The sequence below is a fragment of the Dendrobates tinctorius genome, unplaced genomic scaffold (assembly GCF_039654945.1).
Source record: "Dendrobates tinctorius isolate UK_male_01 unplaced genomic scaffold, ASM3965494v1 ptg000022l, whole genome shotgun sequence".
In the NCBI taxonomy this organism is placed as follows: Eukaryota; Metazoa; Chordata; class Amphibia; order Anura; family Dendrobatidae; genus Dendrobates; species Dendrobates tinctorius.
Genome location: NW_027361690.1, coordinates 70,822,668 through 70,845,338, shown reverse-complemented (window position 1 = coordinate 70,845,338; position 22,671 = coordinate 70,822,668). Strand labels below are relative to the sequence as shown.

Sequence of the window (22,671 nt, the reverse complement as noted above, 5' to 3'; positions counted from 1 at the left end):
TCCTATAATTTCCAGGTTCACTTTTAGAGCCCTTTTTGAATATTGGTACCACATTTGCTATGCGCCAGTCCTGTGCAACAGACCCCGTCGCTATAGCATCTCTAAATATAAGAAATAATGGTTTGTCTATTACATTACTTAGTTCTCTTAGTACTCGAGGGTGTATGCCATCCGGACCCGGAGATCTATCTATTTTAATCTTATTTAGCCGGTTTTTCACCTCCTCTTGGGTTAGGTTGGTGACCCTTAATATAGGGTTTTCTTTGTCTCTCGGCATTTCACCTAGCATTTCATTTTCCACCGTGAATACCGTGGAAAAGAAGGTGTTTAATATATTAGCTTTTTCCTCATCATCTACAACCATACTTTCCTCACAATTTTTTAATGGGCCTACACTTTCACTTTTGATTCTTTTACTATTGATATAGTTGAAGAACAGCTTGGGATTAGTTTTACTCTCCTTAGCAATGTGCTTCTCTGTTTCCTTTTTGGCAGCTTTAATTATTTTTTTAGATAAATAATTTTTCTCCTTATAGTTTTTTAGAGCTTCAACTGTGCCATCCTGCTTTAGTAGTTTAAATGCTTTCTTTTTACTGTTAATTGCCCCTCTTACTTCTTTGTTTTTAGCCACATTGGGTTTTTCCTATTTCTTGTCCTTTTATTCCCACAAGGTATAAACCGCTTATAGTGCCTATTAAGGATGTTCTTAAACATTTCCTATTTATTTTCTGTATTCTTATTTCTGAGGACATTGTCCCAGCCAACCAGATTAAGGGCATCTCTAAGCTGGTCAAACTTTGCGTTCCTAAAGTTCAGTGTTTTTGTGACTCCCTGACATGTCCCCCTAGTGAAAGACAAGTGAAACTGTACAATATTGTGGGCGCTATTTCCTAGATGCCCAACAACCTGCAGATTTGTTATTCTGTCAGGTCTGCTAGATAGTATTAGGTATAAAAGTGCTGCTCCTCTGGTTGGATTCTGCACCAATTGTGAAAGATAATTATTCTTGGCTATTAGCAGAAACCTGTTGCCTTTATGGGTTTCGCAGGTCTCTGTTTCCCAGTTAATATCCAGGTAGTTAAAGTCCCCCATAACAAGGACCTCATTATGGGTTGCAGCTTCATCTATCTGCCTTAGTAGTAAACTTTCCATGATTTCTGTTATATTTGGGGGTTTGTAACAGACTCCAAAGAGAATTTTGTTACTATTTTTCCCTCCATGTATTTCAACCCATAAGGACTCGACATCCTCATTCCCTTCACTAATATCTTCCCTTAAAGTGGACTTTAGACAAGACTTTATATAAAGACAAACCTCTCCTCCACTCCGATTTTTTTATGATCCTTTCTAAACAGACTGTAACCCTGTAAGTTAACTGCCCAGTCATAGATTTCATCTAACCATGTCTCGGTTATTCCCACTATGTCATATTTACCTGTAGATATTTCTGCTTCTAGTTCTTCCATCTTGTTTGTCAGGCTACTGGCGTTTGCGAGCATGCGTTTTAGAGAATTTTGCTTTGTTCCAATCTCTTCCCTGTTGATTGTTTTAGAAATTTTCTTACCTCTCTTCTAAGTATGTTGTCTTGGATCTTCTTTGCCACACCTCATATCATTCATCAGTATAATATCTGGTTTCATGTTCATGACTAATGTTTTTCTTCCCATCCCCTCTTCTTCTAGTTTAACGCTCTCCTGATGAGAGTAGCGAGTCTTCTGGCGAATGTGTGTTTCCCAGGTTTGTTGAGGAGTAGTCCATCTCTGGCGAGGATTCCATCGTACAGGTAATTCAAACCATGATCCAGGAATCCGAATCCTTGTTGTCTGCACCATCGTCTTAGCCAGTTGTTCGCATCAAGGATCCTGTTCCATCTCCTGGTGCCATGCTCGTCTACTGAAAGGATAGAAGAAAAAACTACCTGTGCATCCAGTTCCTTTACTTTCTCCCCAACTCTTCAAAGTCCTTGCAGATTGTCGGTAGGTCCTTCCTTGCCGTGTCATTGGTGCCAACATGTATCAAAAGAAATGGGTGGACGTCCTTGGAACTGATGAGCTTTGGTATCCTATTGGTCACATCCTTGATCTTCGCACCTGGGAGGCAGCATACTTCTCTTACGGTTATATCTGGTCTGCAGATGGCTGCTTCTGTGTCTCTCAGTAGTGAGTCTGCCACCACTACCACTCTTCTTCGCTTCTTGGCTGTACTTTTTGTTGTCACTTCTGGGTGTTGCTGTGTGCCCTTTCCTTCTTTACTTGCTGGTTGTGCCTCATCCTTAGGTGTACCATCGTCATCCTCCGCAAGGCCTTGGTATCGGTTTGTCAGTTGTGTGGTTGGTGATGTCTCTATGGTCTTCTTGCTTCTTTTGGTCACATGCTTCTACTCATCTGCTTTTGAAGGTTCTCTGACACTTTCTTCACCTTCTGTGACCAGTAGAGATGCTTCTGTTCTGTCTAGGAAGTCTTCATTTTCTTTGATGAGTTTCAAAGTTGCAATTCTTTTTTCCAGACCACGCACCTTTTCTTCTAAAAGGGCCACTAATCTACACTTCTGGCAGGTGAAGTTGGATTTTTCTTCTGGTCTATCTGTGAACATGTAGCACATGTTGCAGCTCACCATGTAGGTTGTCACATCTGCCATGTTGCTCCTAGATCCTGCTGACTTGCTGCGTGTCTTCCTTCTTGTGTAATCTACTCAATCAGGCAAGCTTTCTTGCAATAATGTCTTAGAGGCAAAAATTTGCGCGCCTTACGGTGCGCGGTTTGGCAATGCTTTCCGAGCAGCTGGTCCCGGCTGTATCCAACGAACTTCTTGCTTAGGGAGACTCTTTACTTTTCCCAGAAGGCACCTGGGAAGGTACAAGGTGTATATAGTATTGGGGAGAATTTGAATCTCCCTAGAGATTTTAGGAGGCTGAACTATTATCTCAGGCCCACTATATATTACACCTCAATTTAACAGGCTGAAATAGGCTGGTGTATGAGAAGGTACAAGGTGTATATAGTATTGGGGAGAATTTGAATCTCCCTAGAGATTTTAGGAGGCTGAACTATTATATCAGGCCCACTATAGATTACACCTCAATTGAACAGGCTGAAATTGACTGGTGTTGTGAGTTCATTTTTCCCTTCACCATTGAGGTCTGATGAACTCCCTCCTCTGGTGAAGGAAGGTAGTGAAACTGATTACCAAACACCTGGGCAGCTAGATGATAACTGGGTGGCTGGAATTGAGGACTGGATATAAGGCTGCCGACGCCCTTCTTCCTGGCTGGTGATTTTCCTGCTGGATTCTTGGAGACCAGTCTGATTCCTGCGTCTCAAAGCTAAGTTTTTCTGCTCTGCTTTGTACTCTTCAGTTTTGTTTTGTTTTGCCTTGTTTTTTGGGAGTTCAGCCATCCCCGGCCGGGGGTGAGCTGAATTCCATTTTTGTCTCTGATCTGTTGATCTTTTGCTCTGTCTTCAGAATATACCTGAGTACTGATATAGTCTTTTGAAGCCTAGCGACTTCAGGGCCTGTTTTTCCTATCAGTCGGTTGGCTCATTTTGATAGGGTTTTTGCGGATGGCAGACAGCAGCTTTCCTATCCTGTCCTATGTAGTTAGCTTGGGCCCCATCATTTGCTCAACCTATCTTTCTATCTGTGTTAGTGTTTTCATCTTGCTTCACCGTCATTATATGTTGGGGGCTGCCTATTGCTTTGGGGTCTGCTCTGGGGCAGTTTAGTTTTCCCCTTTCTGTCTTTAGGCTATGCAGCTCTCCGGCTGTGATCGAGGGGTCTAGGGCACCGTAGGAACCCCCCACGACTACTGCTAGTTGTTGTGGATAGGTTCAGGGGTCTGCAATCCGATAGCTGCCAACCTCTCTGGTTTTTCTGGACTTAGCTGGTATTTTGTTTTTTCCTCCTTCGGTGACTCATCATAACAGAATCAAGTCTCACTACCTTCCTTCACCAGAGGAGGGAGTTTATCAGACCTCAATGGTGAAGGGAAAAATGAACTCACAACAGGCTGGTGTATGTGAAGGTACAAGGTGTATATCGTATTGGGGAGAATTTGAATCTCCCTAGAGATTTTAGGAGGCTGAACTATTATCTCAGGCCCACTATAGATTACACCTCAATTGAACAGGCTGAAATTGGCTGGTGTATGACAAGGTACAAGATGTATATAGTATTGGGGAGAATTTGAATCTCCCTAGAGATTTTAGGAGGCTGAACTATTATCTCAGGCCCACTATAGATTATACCTCAATTGAACAGGCTGAAATTGGCTGGTGTATGACAAGGTACAAGGTGTATATAGTATTGGGGAGAATTTGAATCTCCCTAGAGATTTTAGGAGGCTGACAATGATGCTCTCAGTCCATGTATGGCAGCAGGCAGCCTAATAAGCAGGACTGCTGCACACAAAAGTGTGGAAAAATGAACGCTTGGTAACTGTGCAGAAAAGAGGAAGAAAAGTATTTTTGCTTTTAAAAAAGCAGTTTGCACAGCAGTGTGCAAACAGCAATGCAGCTATCAGGGAGCCTTATAAGGCAGCCTAATAACCAACAGAGCTGATGCACAAAAATATAGCCTCCCCTGTCACTGCACACAAACTGTTGTGTTGTACAGTGAAAATCGCTACCAGCAGAAGCAGTTTTTTTTTCTTCTTCCCTGCCTAACGCTCTCCCTTATTCAGAATCATCAGCATCAACCTCTTCCTATGCTAAGATCGGCAGAAGTAAGATGGCGGTTGGCGTGCACGCCCTTTTATAGCCCCTGTGACACCACACAAAGCAAGCCAATCACTTGCATGCCCTTCTCAAAGAAGGTGGTGACCGCAGCCCTTGCCATCGAGTTGCCCACAGTGTGCATCCTCCATCATTGGCTGAAAAAGGTCGCTGGAAGCATCATTTGAAACGCGACTTTGGCGCTCTGGTCGCAGACCTCACGCTATGGTCGGGTTTCGTTTCATGAAACCTGACTTTAGCAAAAGTCGGCCACTTATGAATTTGACCGACCCGTTTCGCTCCACTCTAGTGGATAAGTTGTCCCTTTCTCAGGAAAAAGCCCAACGGTTTTCCAACCGGCATAGGACCATTGGTCCCCGGTTTAAAGTGGGTGATATGGTTTGGTTGTCGTCAAAGAATATTCCCATGAAGGTTGCGTCTCCAAAGTTCAAGCCAAGATTCATTGGACCTTATAAGATTTTGGAGATTCTTAATCCAGTTTCTTTTCGATTGGCTCTTCCAGTTACGTTTAAGATCCATAACGTGTTTCATAAATCTCTGTTGAAGAGGTTTGTGGAGCCAATAGTTCCTATGGCGGCACCTCCTGACCCTGTATTGGTTAAAGGCAATGTGGAATATGAGGTAGAGAAAATATTGGATTCTCGTTTGGCTAGACGGAGACTCCAGTACTTGGTCAAATGGAAGGGTTATGGCCAGGAGGATAATTCTTGGGTCTCTGCTTCGGACATTCATGCCGATAGATTGGTTCGTGCTTTTCACCGGGCCCATCCTGATCGTCCTGGAGGCGTGGATGAGGGTTCGGTGACCACTCCTCAAGGGGTGGGTACTGTTGTGAATTCACTTTCTGGCCTACATCTGGTTGCTGGTGAAGGTAGTGGAGATGGTCGTATTGACAGAGGGGTTGCGAGTTCTCTTTCCGGGCTCCCTCTGGTGGTTACAGGAGGTAATGGAGCTGATCTAATTAACAGAGGCCTGCCACCTGATAATGAGGAGGATGATTGGACATTGGGAGTTTCTGACTGGATTTAAGACAGCCGACTTCCTCTATCCCTGCTGGTGATTTTTCCCGCCTCCTGAGGTCTTTGTTTCCAGCTTAGTCCCTGCATGCTCAAGCTAAGTGTTCTTTTGCTATTGTTCACATTTGATTTGGTTTTGTCTATTTCAGTTTTGTGTGGTCAGCCAGCTCCGGCTGGGGCTGTGCTGAATTTCCATGTTAGTGTTTGTGCCAGTTTGGTTTTGTCCCTTATTAGATTGGCCTCTCTTTGCTCTGTTTTCAGAATATACCAGAGTGCTGATATAGTGGGCGAAGTCTAGTGACTTCAGTATTTTTTCTATCAGACGTGTTGGGCATTTTTTGCAGGGTTTTTTTGCGTGATTGCAGACAGTGGCTTTCCTTTCCTGTCCTGTCTAGATAGTTTGGGCCCCATCGTTTGCTCAGCCTATTTTCCTACCTGCGTTTGTGTTTTCATCTTGTCTCACCGACAATATATGTTTGGGGGCTATCTATTCCTTTGGGATCTGCTCTGGGGCAGTTTAGATTTCCCCTTTCTTGCTTTAGACTTATTTAGTTCTCCGGCTGTGTTGAGGCGTCTAGAATCATCGTAGGTATGCTCCACGGCTACTGCTAGATGTGTGGATAGGATCAGGGGTCTGCAATCTGCTTAGTTACCAACCTCTCTGGTTTTCTGTGGCTTAGCTTGGTCTTGCTTTCCTCCTTGGTGACCCAATCATAATAGATCGGTATACGGCAAAATGATACAAGTTTTTCAGGAAATCTGTAATAAAATTTGACATAAAAAAGTGGTTAGTTAATATATGATTATTTTTTTTTTCGGACACATTTTACTTAGGATATTATCTTTAGATATGGTTAGCTTACCTCCTCACATCTGTATAGAGCGCATAAAAGTGCCCCTCTCTGTGCACTCTGCAGTTATTGGGTGCACCCACATCTTTTGGGCTCGCCTTCTCCTTCTGTGCTGCTCCTAAAAGATAAAACTATTGTTTAGTACACAACACAGTGAAAAAACAAACACATGTCAATATTTTTTACATCTACTTTATCTTACCTGCTTTCTGTGAAGATTGATGATTTGGAGAAGTAATCCCAACATCATGATTCTATATGGCCTGGGCGCTCTGCTTTTCGAGCAACCATCCACTCATGTTGCATTGTGTTGGCACAATGGAGAATGGAAGAAGAAGGGTTGGACAAGGAAAAAACATCACAATTTTTTTTGTTTTAGATTTGTCAAGTTAGGCTAGTTTCACACTAGCGTTTATTCGATGCAGCGCATGGCGCCACTAAGCCCCGCCCCCTGCCAGCTCCCTGCCCGCCCCATCCAGTCATCGCCGCCTACTATCGCACATAGACGCTTGCGATCTGCGCACCCTATCTTTAGCATAGGGTGCGCAGATCGTTTGCTGGCCGTGCGCTAGTAGGATTTTGGCGTGAGCTGCGCACTTTTGAAGGTGCGCCTTGTCCGCCGAAATGCAACATGCTGCGTTCGGCACGCACGGGCGCACCTTCGAAAGTGCGCAGCACACGCCAAAATCCTACTAGCGCATGGCCAGCGCACGATCTACGCACCCTATGCTAAAGATAGGGTGCGCAGATCGCAAGCGTCCATGTGCGATAGTAGGCGGCGATGATCGGATGGTGTGAGCAGGGAGACGGCAGGGGGCGGGGCTTAGTGGTGCCGTGCGCTGCGTCGAATAAACGCTAGTGTGAAACTAGCCTTAGTCAAAGATAAATATCTTTATTAGCTTTAAAAAACGCAGACAAATCCGCATTAAAAACCACAAGTAAAAACCACATCAAATCTGCATCAAAAACGCGCGGATTTTTAGCTGCATTTTCTGCCAAGAGATGCGGATTCTGTGCGGAAACATCCGCAAACAAATCTGCAATGTGTGCACATACCCTAAATGTTCCTTTTATTTTTGGAACAGCATAGTATATTGAGGTGTATAGTTGTATTGTTGGTAACAATGGTCTTTGTATAATGTGTTTTGTTCAGGTCAGAATGTAGGTTTTATTTAGTCCTATAGCAGCAACCTTTTGTCTCGATAAAGGCTATTTACCTGCAGATATAGTGGTAATTTGCAGGTAAATAACATTTAAATCCCGTTAGCACACTGTAATCACTCCCACACATTGATTGACAACCTGCTCTGCACACATACTCTGCACAGATGTGCTGGAGAGCAGGTTCTCAATTATTGTGCTGGGGAGTGATTACAGCACTTTCAATAAATAGTGAGTGGTGACTGATACAGCCCCCTGCACCAACATGATGACTGGAAATGAACAGCTACAGTGAGAATACAATTCCTTTTCTCCCTGCTCTAGTATTCTGGAATTGATTAAAGTCCCATTTACCTGCAGATTTTAGCTAGATTTGCAGGTAAAAAATGTTTCTGGGGGTTACCTGATCCATTTAAGTGGCGGGTATAGAGGTAGGGATTGTATGTCAAGATATTCCTTGTAGTTTGGTCCCCTGATCTTTTACGAGCCTATAATGATGGGGATGACCTGTATGCATATTGACTATTGAATGATTGTTTTGTTAGGCATAGAAACTTGAAAACATACCAAACTTAAGACTCCCTATCTGCACTTAATTACTTTGAGTGTTGTTTTTTGTTTTTCTGTTGTGAATTTGATAAATTACAGTAGATTTTGCTGAAATTAAGAAAATGATAAATGACTTCCCTATTGATCCTAGCTGTTTTAAAAGGTCCTACTAGGTTTTATTATACATAATTGAATACAATTTTTAATTCTTTGTATTTGTGACTTGCACATTGTAAGATGAGTTTGGTATTAAATAGGCAAAAAAGCTTATCTGGATATCAGCTTAATTTCCTGATATGCTTTATAAACTTGTAGAGCTAGATATAGCCTTCACCATTTGTGCCTCCGTCTTGTGGCACCTGCTCGGGGAGGATTTAAAAAAAAAAATCATAAATACATTCAGAGAAACATTTTGGCTGATCTTTTATTCCATGCGCCTGGGGCTCCTGGCAGGGCATAATGTTTATTCCTCAAATGTACTTTGCTAAATTGCCTTAATGGCATTCTTAGCACTAAAGGGGGAGTAATGTCAAGAAACAGAAAGTGCAGCGAATGCTATGTCAAGTAAACAATCATGCTGAGTATCAAGCCACACCCACTCCACCTAGCAACCAATCACTAAGCATCGATCATTTCTCCAGAGTTGTTTAAAAGCTGAGCTGTGATTAGTTGCTATGAGCAACAGTTTTCCTTGCAACTAATCACTAAGCATCTTTCATTTCGCCCGAGCTGTTTAAAAGATGAAAGCTGAACTGTGATTGGTTTTTATGAGCAACAGTTTTCCTTTTAGACAGTTGTGGTAACTGATGCTTATTATTCTTATCATTTATATGGTATTATTGTCATTCTGTAAAGCTGGAAATAACACATTTTATTACCGTGCCGACACAGACCACCCTCTGACATAGCCTGTAGGGGGAGCCCAGTAGCACACAGGATAGGATTAGATACACGGCTCAGCAGACTGTATCACACAGGATAGGATTAGATACACAGCTCAGCAGACTGTATCACATAGGATAGGATTAGATACACAGGAAAATATAATCCCTATAAAAAACTAGTTTATTCAATGAAATTAAAAAACACCATATTCCCAGTGAAAAATAGTGGCAATGCCACAAAATAGAACAAAAGACCTAATCTGAGATGCTGCACGGCACTGAATTAGGCCTAACTGATATATTTCTGTCTGTGGAGGTTGGCACCCTAAGATGACGATTTTTTGGCGCCCCCACTCAACGAGGACTGTTCCTCGCTCCCCTACCAGTCCTTAATATCACAGGTGGGAAAACAATATCCGATAGTGCAGAAATGAATCATAAAAATGCCCTAGGTATAATGAAAACAATCTCAGAAAAATAAAAACAGATTACCACATCATGATAGTCAAAGGTCCACAATGCATCTGCATTAAGTTAAACATGCCCTGTCAATGGAGCATAAATAGAAAGAAACTATTAAGAAAGTGGCCACTTATCATGTATGGTGTCACCCCAACGCGTTTCCCCGTGACAGCGGTTCATCAGGAGGTATAAGAGATAGAAATTATGTCCATCATGCCAGATACCATGATGCTAAATGATGGCACAGTATCACACAGGATAGGATTAGATACACGGCTCAGCAGTCAGTATTACACAGGATAGGATTAGATACACAGCTCAGCAGTCAGTGTCACACAGGATAGTATTACATACACGGCTCAGCAGTCAGTATCACACAGGATAGGATTAGATACACGGCTCTGCAGACAGCATCACACAGGATAGGATTAGATACACGGCTCAGCAGTCAGTATCACACAGGATAGGATTAGATACTCGGCTCAGCAGTCAGTGTCACACAGGATAGGATTACGTACACGGCTCAGCAGACGGTATCACACAGGATAGGATTAGATACACGACTCAGCAGACAGTATCACACAGGATAGGATTAGATACACAGCTCAGCAGTCAGTATCACACAGGATAGGATTAGATACACGGCTCAGCAGACAGTATCACACAGGATAGGATTAGATACACGGCTCAGCAACAGCATGTGCCAGAGGAGAGGACATTTTAATTCTAAGAATTCCACTCATTCCATCTGATTTGCCTTTTGATTTTAAATGCCTCCAGTTTCCAGTTCAACTGGCATTGGCAATGTCCATTAACAATGCTCAGGGACAGTCCTTGAAAGTATTAGGGATTAATCTGCAATCTCCATGCTTTTCTCGTGGCCAACTTTACGTGGCCTGTTCAAGAGTTGGAACTGCCAAAAATCTGTTCATCTTTGCACCGAAAGGAAAAACCAAAAATGTTGTTTATCAAAAGGCTCTTGAATGAGTTGAAAATAAAATACTATCACTACATGAGTAATCGTTTAGTTAATTTATGTTGCAAATCTGTACTGTTGAATATATGATGTGAAATGTTTTTATGTGCAATATAATCATTATAATTTGTTATAACTAACCACAGTTATTTACTATGCCCAGGCAACGCCGGGCTCTTCAGCTAGTATTATACATATTATATTATTATTATATAATATAATAATATTATTTATTATTATTATTAATATTATATACAGTGGCAGGTAAAAGCATGGGCACCTCTGGTTGAAATTCTTATTGAGAACATTTACACAAGCTGAAGATGAAATGATTTCTAATAAGCCAAAGTTGAAGATAACATATTTCCTTTGTATTTAAGTCACCAAGAAATTGTCAATTTTTACATTTTAAATGTTACAGAAAGTAAAGTGGGCATATGCAATAGTTTGGGAACACTTGGAGATTTGTGTGCTTTGACCAAGGTTTCATACCTTAATTAGCCTGTTAGGATTATGGCATGTTCACTATCATCGTTAGGAAAGGCCAGGTGATGAAAATTTTCCAGCTTTATAAAAATAATCAACAGTGGTTTTAGAAGCAATGGTTTAAATGGTTTTTGTCTACTTTACCTTGGCTGGTTATCAAAAATAGGAGGGGGGCTCCACACCATTTTTTAAAATCATTTCTTTAAATAAATTAAAAGGTAAACCGTGGATGTTAGGTGCCATGATTTTCCCACTGCATGGGATTGATCCCAAGCTTTGTCTGGCCCTGCGGTCTCCTATTCAGGATTCAGGTCCGGCTGCTGACACTGCTGCTCAGCGCAGGTGTTGGGCCCGGTGTCTTGCTCAGATTCATGCCATGCATTTGGTTATTGCTGACTCCAGCTAAGCCTTTAGTAATCAGAGATCACAAAACTGAGCATGTCAGTGATGTGGCGTCTTCCTATTGAAGGTCAGACGTCAGCTGCTCAGGTGATGTGGCAGCTCCGGGTTGGTCCACGGGCAAGGTCCTGTCCATGTGGACATGAGCCTAATGTATAAATAGCTCTCAGAGGTGTATTCCGATGTGCTAGTATCATTTATGGTTGGCGTGTGTGAGTGGATACACTACCATTCTGTATGCACGTATGTGTGTTTAGTTACCTCCTGAGTTTTAGCCAGTTAGGACTTTCTGTACCTGCTTGGCTTAGCATCTGTTTCCCACATGTGTGCGGTTAGCACAGTGGACGTACAGGGCAAGTTCCAACCATAGAGCTGTGCTCCCCTGTAAAGTCTACAGGGTTTGTAATTAGCATCAGTTTTTGTATTTTTTTGTGACTCAGCATCTGTTTCGGCCTTGTGTACGATTGGCAAGGGTCAGTTACAGAGCGAGCGCAAGCGTTTAGTTCTACCTCTCTGTGAAGCTAACAGAGCTGAGTATTGTGCGTTTTGTTCATACTGCGTGGAGTTAATGCAGTCCTATTAAGGAGTTGGCTTGCTGTCTTTAGTTCGTCATTGTTCATATTAACAGCAGTTTTACATCTCTGCACTGTGGACCCCGGGTTGCAATCACGCTTTATTATTTATTTTATTAAGTGCGATCCGCTAACCCTAACAGTGGGGGCCCCTCTATTTTTGATAATGAGCGAAGTTAAAGCAGAGAGTTTAGGGCCTTTACGTTAACTAGCAAAAATAGGCAGGACAACTGACCTGCCATAATGATTCTCCTGGTGATTACGAGTTCACAGACACCAAACATGTCTAGGTTCTTTTTTCTATAAGTGGTGAAAAAAATTCCAAAATTTGTTAAAAAAACAATTGCACCGTTTTCCGATACCCATAACGTCTCCATTTTTCATGATCTGGGGTTGGATAAGGGATTTTTTCTTGCATGCCGAGCTGATGTTTTTAATGATGCCATCTGGGTGCAGATACGATCTTTTGATCGCCTGTTATTGCATTTTAATGCAATGTTGTGGCAACCAAAAAAACGTAATTTTGGCCTTTTGAATTTTTTTCTCATTTAGCGATCAGGATAATTCTTTTTTTATATTGATAGATCGCGTGACTATGAACACGGCGATATCAAATATGTGTATATTTGTTTTTTTTATTTTCTTTTGAATTGGGCAAAAGGGGGTGATTTGAACTTTTATATATATATATATATATATATATTTTTATATTTTTTAAAACTTTTTTTTACATTTGCCATGGTTCAAGACTAGAAGCTGAAAAACGATGACGGTTGCACCATAATTTACCAAGAATGTTTACTCTAGAACATTAAAGATGCATTACTACCATGGAAAATGGGGAAAAAAAATTAAAAAAGCGCTACATAATGTATATATGAAATATTCAACTGCAAAAATTGCTATGAAAAATACAGTTGAAAAGAAGGTATGTAAAAAATAAATTGGCCAATATACAGTATGTGTGCCCAACCACCACGTCATAGCGTCCTTCAAAAGTTGGGTCCCTGTCCTGTTTTGTCACCTCTCCTGGGCAAAAAAAAGCCTACAATTTATGAGTCAGGAGTGGACCAGCTAACTACCTAAAATCACCTGTGGTTGATGCAAGTGGGAGTGCACATGTCCAAAAAGTCTTTAATACAAATAGAGAAAAAGACCAGCACATCCAAGCTAGTGTGAAAAGGCGCCAACCAAAAAAAGCATATAAGTTCAAAAACAATAAAGGTTGCACCATAATTTACCAAGAATGATCACTAGTGATGAGCGAGCAATAAAAAGTTCGGGTGCTCGGGTCGAGCAAATTGGAATATTCGGGTGCTCGACCCGAGCAACAAGGCAAGTGTAAGTCTATGGGAAAATTGAGCATTTTTGCCGCGATCTCCCTTGGGGTTCTTTTAGGGTCTAAAAATGTCTGAAATCGATGGGAACATTGCTCACATTACATGGGAACATCATGGGGAATACCCCTGGAAGCAATTCTGACTCACAGTTCACAGCTGTGGAAAATAAATAACCCAAAACAAAAATGTTCCTCCACCACTTGGGCTATGTTCACACGTAGCGTTTTTGATGCGTTTTTCAACTTTACCATTGCTTTCAACCAAGACAAATGTATTTACTGGGAAATGTCATTTTAACATTTTACAACCTTATTTGGCCATGTGGTGTGTGACACGTCATCAGATACACCCTGTTTCATATATGAAGGAGGGTGTCATGATCCGGGTTTTGAGTCCTGTCTTTCCATGTTCCCGGTCTGGTCATTTCAGGGGTTAACTTTTCTCAACCTAAGTCTGGCTTCAGGTTTGCTATTTAGCTCCACTGCATCCTGCAGGTTTGTGTCAGCTATAGTTCTGCTTTCGTCGTGTGTATCTGACTCTGGTATATCCTGATTTGTCCTGCTGTGATCCCTGATTTGCCCCGTGTCTGTTTATTCCCTCTGACTGTCCTGACTCAGTTTTTCCCTGTAAGTTTGTTGACTCTTTGGTTTTGACTTGGCTTGTATTCGGACCTGCTTCTTTCTTTTGTCTTTGTCTTATTCGCTTCCGACTGTTGCTGATCCCCTGGCTTGTTTCTGACCACATGTACTGCTGTGACCTCTAGTACTTTTGCTCCTGACTGTTTCTGACTCTGCTCGTCCAACCACTCTTTTGCCACCTGGTGGCACTTATGCTGCTGCTCAGTGTTGCTATGCTGTGTGTGCAACCTCTTTTCCCTCACCAGCACCCCCTGGTGGAGGTTGCGCTATACTTCACTGCAGTAGCATGACAGAGGGACTCTAAAAGTCACAAAGTCTATTTTTATAGGGCCAGCAGTCAGCCCTCAATATTCTTAGAGAGCCATCAGCCGGCTATGCTTTGTCGTTCCCATTATTAAACAGTGGTCCCTTATACTGTTATTGAGTATGCAGTTAGTGGCAGGGCTTCCCAAAATTTGGACACATGCCAACAACCCATTGAACAGATGTCATGAATGACCACATGCAACCAAAGTTCCAAGTATTCATTTGGTACTTCCATACTGTTTGCTTATGCATTGAATGCAAGGCTTGCCCTGGCCCAAAGTTACATGCACCCCAATAAGCCTTTGAACCCACATACTGGATGGCCATATGAAACCAAAGTTTCCATTGTTATGATTTATTTGCCACCTAAAGTTTGCCCATGAAGTGAATACAAGGCCTGCCCAAAATTTGCGCGCACTCCAATCCCTCAAGGAAGAAATGTGGAGGATGGCCTCTGAAAAATGTTTTCCCAGCTTAAAGGACCGGGTCTCCTATACTTGTAATGGCCATACACTAAGTGTATGGGCTGACAAACATTCCCCCCCACCAAATAGCCAAAATCAGGAAGCGTATACCATGCGTGAGTGTGAAGCGGTGCATGGGAATACACCTCCTAATTTCACCAACGGCACTAAAAATCTGCTCTGACAAAATTTAGCGGCAGGGCAGGCCCGGACCTCCAAGGCATAGAGAGCCAGATCATGCAATGTGACCAATTTGGATACCCAATAATTAAAAGGCACAGAGGAATCACAGAGGAAATTGGTACGGTTAGCAAGGTACTCTCTCAGCTTCATCACAAACTTTGCACTCCTTGTGAGAGTACCCCGCGCCTCAGGGCCTGTGCTATGGGAGGGTCTGAGAAAATTCTTCCAGAACTTTGACAGTGTTCCCCTGACTCTGCTGGATTGGAGTTGTGTCTCTCTCGCCTGTACTTCTTGGTTGTCCAACGAATTGTGACCTCTGCCACCAGCGTTTTCAGGTGGGAATTTGTTTTAATAATTCCGCAACAAGGGCCTTCTGGTGCTGCCCCATTTTAGTAGACCTGTCCGCCTCGGGAATAAGAGATAGAAAATTCTCCTTGTATAGTGGGTCTAGAAGTGTCACCAACCAGTAAAAACTGTCACCCAAAATTTTGAGAATGCTAGGGCCACGAGAAAGGTAACATAACATAAATTCAGCCATGCGTGCACTGCCGACTGCTAACAGGCAACACTTCCTTGTCCTCACCAAGAGGACGATTTATCATGCTCTCCTCCTCCCTGTCGTCAGGCCATCCATGCTGAACAGACAGTATGACAGTTGTGCAGGTAGTATCGTCTATAGCGCATGAAACTAGCTCCTGTTCTTCCTCTTTCTCCTCCTTCTCTTCCCCATTGTCATCCAATCCACGTTGGTATGACATGAGGCTGGGCTGTGTGTAATCACCCTGTATGGTTCCTTGCTTCATTTCATCGTGCTCCACCTGTAATGCATCCTCTTTGATTGTGAGCAGAGAGCATTTCAGAACACGGAGAAGTGAGATGGTGATGCTAATTATGGCGTCATCGCCGCTCACCATCTTGGTGGAGTCCTCAAAGTTTTGGAGGATGGTACATATGTCTGAAATCCATGTCCACTCCTGAGGTCTTATATGTGGAGTCTTAACTGAATACCGATGGCCTTGTTGATGCTGGTAGTCAACAACTGCCCTCTTCTGCTCACAAATCCTTCCCAATATCTGCAGTGTAGAGTTCCAACATGTGGGACATCACACTCCAGTCAGTGAGCTGGAAGCTGCAAATGCTGCTGAAGCACGGCAAGGGCGATTAAAGCTGTAGCTGACTTTCTAAAATGGGCACACAGGTGGCGTAGTTTGATAAGCAGATCCGGCAGCTCCCGGTAGGTTTTAAGAAACCGCTGAACCACAAGGTTAAGCACATGGGCCAGGCATGGTATGTATGTGAGCTTGTCTCATCTTAGAGCTGCCACCAGGTTCCGGCCATTGTCACATACAACCATGCCTGGCTGTAGGTTCAGTGGTGTCAGACTCAGATCTGCCTGCTCTTTCAGAGCTGTCCACAACTCTTCAGCATTGTGCGGTTTGACACCTAAGCATATTATCTTCAGCACAGCCTGTTGCCGCTTGGCTGAGGCAGTGCAGCAGTGCTTCCAGATTGTGACTGATGTGGTCATTTTGGAAATGAACGCTGAAGAGAAGGACGAGGAGGATGAGGTGCAGGAGGTTTAGACTGTGGGGGCAACCCTGGTTGACCTAGAGCCGGCAATCATCGGCATTGGAAGGACTTGTTCCATCCCAAGGTCCAACTGGGTCCCAGCTTCCATTATGTTAACTCAGTGTGCCATCAGCGAGATGTACCATCCTTGGCCACAAGCACTTGTCCACGTGTCCATGGTTAGGTGGACTTTCCCAGTAACTGCATTGTTGAGGGCACAGCTAATGTTGTGGGGTACATGCTTGTGTAATGCGGGCAAGGCACACCGGGTGAAATTGTGGCGGATGGGACCGAGTACCGAGGGACGGCTGCCACCATCAGGTTGTGGAAAGCTTCTGTATCCACGAGCCTAAAAGGCAACATTTTGAGCATAAGCAGTCACGAAATTTGGGAATTTATTGGAGTGGCATGTGGGGCATTGACTGCGTATTTACTCTTGCGTTCCAAGGACTGTGGTATGGACAACTGAATGCTGTGGCTGGGATGCTGGGACAAGGACATGGATGTGCTTGCTGATGGTGCTAGTTGAGTGTGTGCAATGACAGATGCAGGGCAGAAGGCATCGTCGCATGTACCATGGACAGGGGATTGGCTTGTGCGCACAACAGCGGATGAAGCAATGGTGTCACCCGCAGACACTGTTCCTGGACCCTAGGTTTCGGCCCACAAAGTTGGGTGCTTTGCTGCCATGTGCCTGATCATGCTGGTGGTGATCAAGCTGGTAGTTTTGCTACCCCTGCAGATGCTAGCCTGGCAGGGAGTGCAAATGGCCTTTTTGGGGTTATCGGCAAAGTCTTTAAAAAACAACCATACTTGGGAAAACCTAGCAGTTGTATTGGCAACTTCAGTCGTGTTGGTGTTACGAGGAACTGTTGCCTGCCTTCTGTGTGCGGCCACCACAATGCTTCTTCCTGCCTGTTGGGGTGCTATGCCTCCTTCCCCCTGTGTGCTGCTGTCCTCGCTCTGCATGTCCTCCTTGGGTCAGTTACTATATCATCTACCACCTTGTCTTCCACTTCCAAACCCTAGTCCTCCTCCTGACTTTTTGGCAACTGTGTCTCATCAAAGTCCACCTCTTATGACACTTTCCCACCGTCACCTTTGTGTGACCGTGTTTGCTCAAATATTTGGGCATCGCTACATGCGATCTCCTCTTGGCTCACTTCAAGTGGACTGGGCAAGAGGCCTGAATCTATAAATGGAAAAGAGAATAGCTCTTCGGAGTGTCCAAGTGTGGGATCAGTTGTCTCAGGGCACACAGCATGATGGAAGGAAGGAGGATCAGGATGAGGAATATGCGGTCCACACTCACGGCTACTGAGACAGGGAAGACAGGGTGGTGGTGGTGGTGGCAAAGTGAATCGAATCAACATTCACTATCCTACCAACAACCTTTTGACACTGCTCTAGGTTCGATAGTGGTGTGCTGCAGTCCCCTAGTAGTTGGGACAGGAAGGTCGGGCAAGAAGATATGGGTGTTTGTTGTGGCACAATTTCAGCTTGCCCTCGGCCTCGGCATGCAGCATCACCATCACATCCAGTTCCCAGAATTTTGAGCGCACTTATATGTGATCCGTGTGATGGACAAACCACAGTTTTATATAGCTGGTCTGTAGGTAACTATTTTTAACAGCAAACTGGTGTCAATAACTTCGGTAACGCATTGCAACAAAATTTAAATGGAGGCCAGAAATGGCAGAATTTTTAGCACACTTATATATGATCCTTGTGACGGACAAACCATAGTTTTAAATAGATGAATTTTTAGCACTGTAATATGGAGAGGATCTGTCTGTATTCTGCTGTGCGAACAAGCAAATGGAACAGAAAAATGGTGTTCTCAGGATTGCTTTTAAAGCAAATAATCAGGATTAAGATACAAAAACAAAATTTCTGGGCTATGTCTGGAAATATCTGTAAAAGCAGCAGCAGACAGATATGGAATGGACCCTCTTGCTATGTGCACTGCAGTCTGCCACATACACTTCCTGCCTACCTAGCACTGATGTATATGCAGCTGGATTAGTCCTCAGAAGGACTGTTCATTGAGATGGAAATGTTTGTAATATACTGTGGTATACCTACACTAACTAAGAAACAAGCAAATCTCTCCCTAGCTCAGCAGCACCTCTCCCTACACTGCCTGTTTCCGGAGTAGACTGTGAAGAGCATTGTGGTGCCAGGTCTGATATAGACCTGATGATGCTGTGCGGCCAGCCAATCGCTGTAATTCCACAACCAACATGGCTGCGGCATTACAGTGTGTCGCAGACAATCCCTGCATGTTCATTGACTCTCTAAACAGCTCCAAATATGCAGGGAGGGGACCCGAACTCACGCCGAGCAACCCTGGAAATACTCGGCAAGCCCCGAGCATCTCGAGCAGTGAGATGCTCCGGCGAGTACCGAGTAGTGGCAAGCATGCTCGCTCATCACTAATAAGTAACTTTACCTGGTATGCTGTCAAGAGATGCATGATCCCACCAGTTGCCACAACTTGTGAGGATCTGAGGTTGTGGGTTTTAAAAATCACCTAGGCAGGTTAACGATGCAACTATTATTTATTCCATAGATCGATGGTTGTACAACAAATCCAGGTAGATGGCCAACATACAATGTCCTCAGTTCACAAGTTCCCAGTCTGAGATCAGTAGTTCCACTGGTCCCGTACCAGGCAATACCCACTGTGTCCCAACTTTTGGTTGGACACAGCTTTTGGTATCTCCAGCCGGTATAGTGTGCATTTACAGCCTAGGTACCTCCAGATGATGGATATCACAACCATAGCTAATGGATACCCCTCCAGCCAACAATCAATCTCAAAAACTCCATAGACCATCCATTAATCCCAGCTTTGATCCTCACCCTTCTAAGTCCCTCGAACAACAGCCTGATTCAACCCATGTGTCTTTTTTTCCCTTCCCCTTAAACATTTTCCTTTAGCTCACAGAATGAAGCATATTCCATCACCTGAGATTGCATGTGAGACTCCCTGTGGTGATGGCTCCCTTGGGTCTACTATCTCCATCCATACAATGGGGCTTGGTTGGAAGAACAATGAATTGATAGGGTGATTGCTTTACATTTACCTTTATCAATCTCCTGTCTTGCCTTAAGGCCCTTTTACATTTAGCGATGCACCAGCGATCCGACCGGCGATCCGACCCGGTCAGGATCGCTGGTGCATCGCTAAATGATCGCTAGTGAGCTTTCATACAGAAAGACCTCACAGCGATGCAGCAGCGACACAGAGAACGATACTTACCATTCACACACAGCGATCCTGCGTCCTCCCGCCCGCCTCCACGCGTCGCTGGACGTCACAGCAGGAAGTCCCAGCAGGAAGCGCCCGACGAGAAATGGAGCTGGACATTCTCGCGCGATCAGCGATGGACAGCGGGGGAGCCGGTCGCTGGTAAGTATCACACTTAGCGATATCGCTAGCAATATCGCTATAACGTCACAAAACCAGTGACGTTTTAGCGATATTGCTAGCGATATCGCTTAGTGTAAAACCCCCTTTAGGTTTACATAATTTCCAGCCTGCTTGTCTTCCTCTGCTTACTGTCAATGTAACATTGATTACTGAGGATGAACTGACAAGCAAGAAAATATATATAAAAACGAGTGTATGTGTGTGTATCGACGACAATGTCATAATGGTTGCCATGGCGAAAATGATGTCATAATGGTTGCCATGGGGAAATGATGTCATAATAGGTTGCAATGGTGATGGATATGTCATAATGGTTGCCATGGTGACGATGATGTCATAATGGGTATATGGGCACGGAATTATGGGATGGAGGATGTATAATGGGTATATGGGCATGGGACTGTGGGATGGCGGATATGTATGATGGGTATATGGCTACTGGACTATGGGATGGAGGATAATCATTACAATTTGTCATAACTAACCACAGTTAGTTACTATGCCCGGGCAATGCCGGGCTCTTCAGCTAGTCACTAATAAAACACAGCAAGAAAGTATCTAATAAAACACAACAAAATAATAATAATAATAATAATAATAATAATACATTTTATTTCTATAGCGCCGACATATTCCGCAGCACTTTACATTTCAGAGGGGACTTGTACAGACGATAGACATTACAGCATAATAATAATCACATAGATCATAACAGATACCAAGAGGAATGAGGGCCCTGCTCGCAAGCTTACAATCTATGAGGAAATAGGGGAGATACGAAAGGTGGGTGGTAACAATTGCCCTGATTGTTTGGACCAGCCATAATGTTAAGTGTGTAACAGTACAGACACAGAGGGCTAATAGATGCATAAAGCATGTGGGAACATGATACGGGGAACCTGGCTATGGTAAAACTTTTGCCTGTGCCGCACAGGGATAGTTAGGTTAATGTGTTGAGGCGGTGGGCCAGTCTGAATAAATATTGACGCAACCGGTGCTCGGTCATGGAAAAAGTATGTATCTCTTTAGTAAGTGGCCATCTCCTCACAGATGTTCTTGCCAAGTCTTTATTTTTATCATGTGAGGTTATGGTTACCTCTTTTTCACTACTGTGCAGGAAAGCATCATTGCATTATTCTTACATTGTGTGGGGTAACTGGCATTGTACTAATTATTAGTGATAAAGTAGTTTTGTGCAGCACAGGAACAAACATTATTTCCCAAAGCACGCAACCAGGATGTTATTTGCCTTTTTATTTTTGTTCCTGGCTCAGCAGTAGATGTGTAATTAATCTTTGAAGTGCGTGCTGTTCCTTGCTTAAAACACAATCCTCACTAACACTTTGGAGACAAGAAAGGCAGAAATTGTTTTCATCAGGCGCAGTCTCCTAATGTGAAGAACTTCCATATAAACACAGCTTTTTTCATGAATAGCTCTTTATTGTATTCAACAAAGCTGTACTTATATCTATGATGTAAAATAAGAGGAATTTTAAATAAAAAAAATCTAATTTGAAACATGTTTTTAAAACTCCCACCCCTCAAGCTGTTTATAGGGCAGATCTGCAAAAAAGTTAGTACACCAAGTCTAGCCAGTCTAAGCCTGGAGTCAGAATCATTGAGACTGGTTCCTATTAGAGAAAAGCAAATACTTGAAATTGAAATTAATCAAAATTTTCCCAAAATTTAAATTAGCTGCAAATTGCAATGCTGAAAAGCCTCCAATTGCCTGGAAAAAAAACAGGTGTAACTCTTTCATGTCTTCTAGGACTTTGTCGGATTCTCTTTTGTACTATTTAACACAAACACAGCTTCAGTACTGACCTCAACATACAGCTCTGGCAAAAATTAAGAGACCATTGCAAAATTTCCAGTTTGATTTTTCTCTTTATAGGTATATTTTTGAGTAAAATGTAAATTGCTCTTTTATTCTATAAACTACTGATAACATGTCTTCCAATTTCCAATTGCTAAATTTTGTATTTATTTTCAGAAAATGAGAAAAGGTCAAAATAAAAAAATGCAGTGCTTGCAGACCTCAAATAATGCTAAGAAAACAAGTTCATAGTAATTTAGAAACAACAATACTAATGTTTTAACTCAGGAAAAGTTCAGAAATTAATATTTTGTGGAATATCCATGATTTTTAATCTCAGCTTTCATGCGTCTTGGCATGCTTTACACCAATCTTACACACTGATTTTGGGTGACCTTATGCCACTCCTGGTACAAAAATTTAAGCAGTTCTTCTTTGTTTGATGGTTTGTGACTATCCATCTTCCTTTTGATTACATTCCAGAGGTTTTTAATGGAGTTCAGGTCTGGAGATTGGGCTGGCCATGAAAGGGATTTGATGCAGTGATCCTTCATTCACACATTGATTGACCTAGCTGTGTGGCATGGCCCTTTGTCCTGCTGGAAAATACAGTCCTCAGAATTGGGGAGCATTGCCTGAGCAGAAGGAATCAAATGTTTTTCCAGGATAACCTTGTATGTGGCTTGATTCATACGTCCTTCGCAAAGATTAACCTGCCCAATTCCAGCCTTGCTGAAGCATCCCCAGATCAACAACGATCCTCCATCAAATTTCACAGTGGGTGCAAGACACTGTGGCTTGTACGCCTCTCTAGGTCTCCGTCTAACCATTAG

The 22,671-nt window shown here is 43.1% G+C and overlaps 1 pseudogene; it reads right to left on the bottom strand.

Moving 5' to 3' along the window:
- Positions 1-22,671, bottom strand: part of LOC141084423 (uncharacterized) — a 64,897-nt pseudogene that overhangs the window by 10,652 nt on the left and 31,574 nt on the right.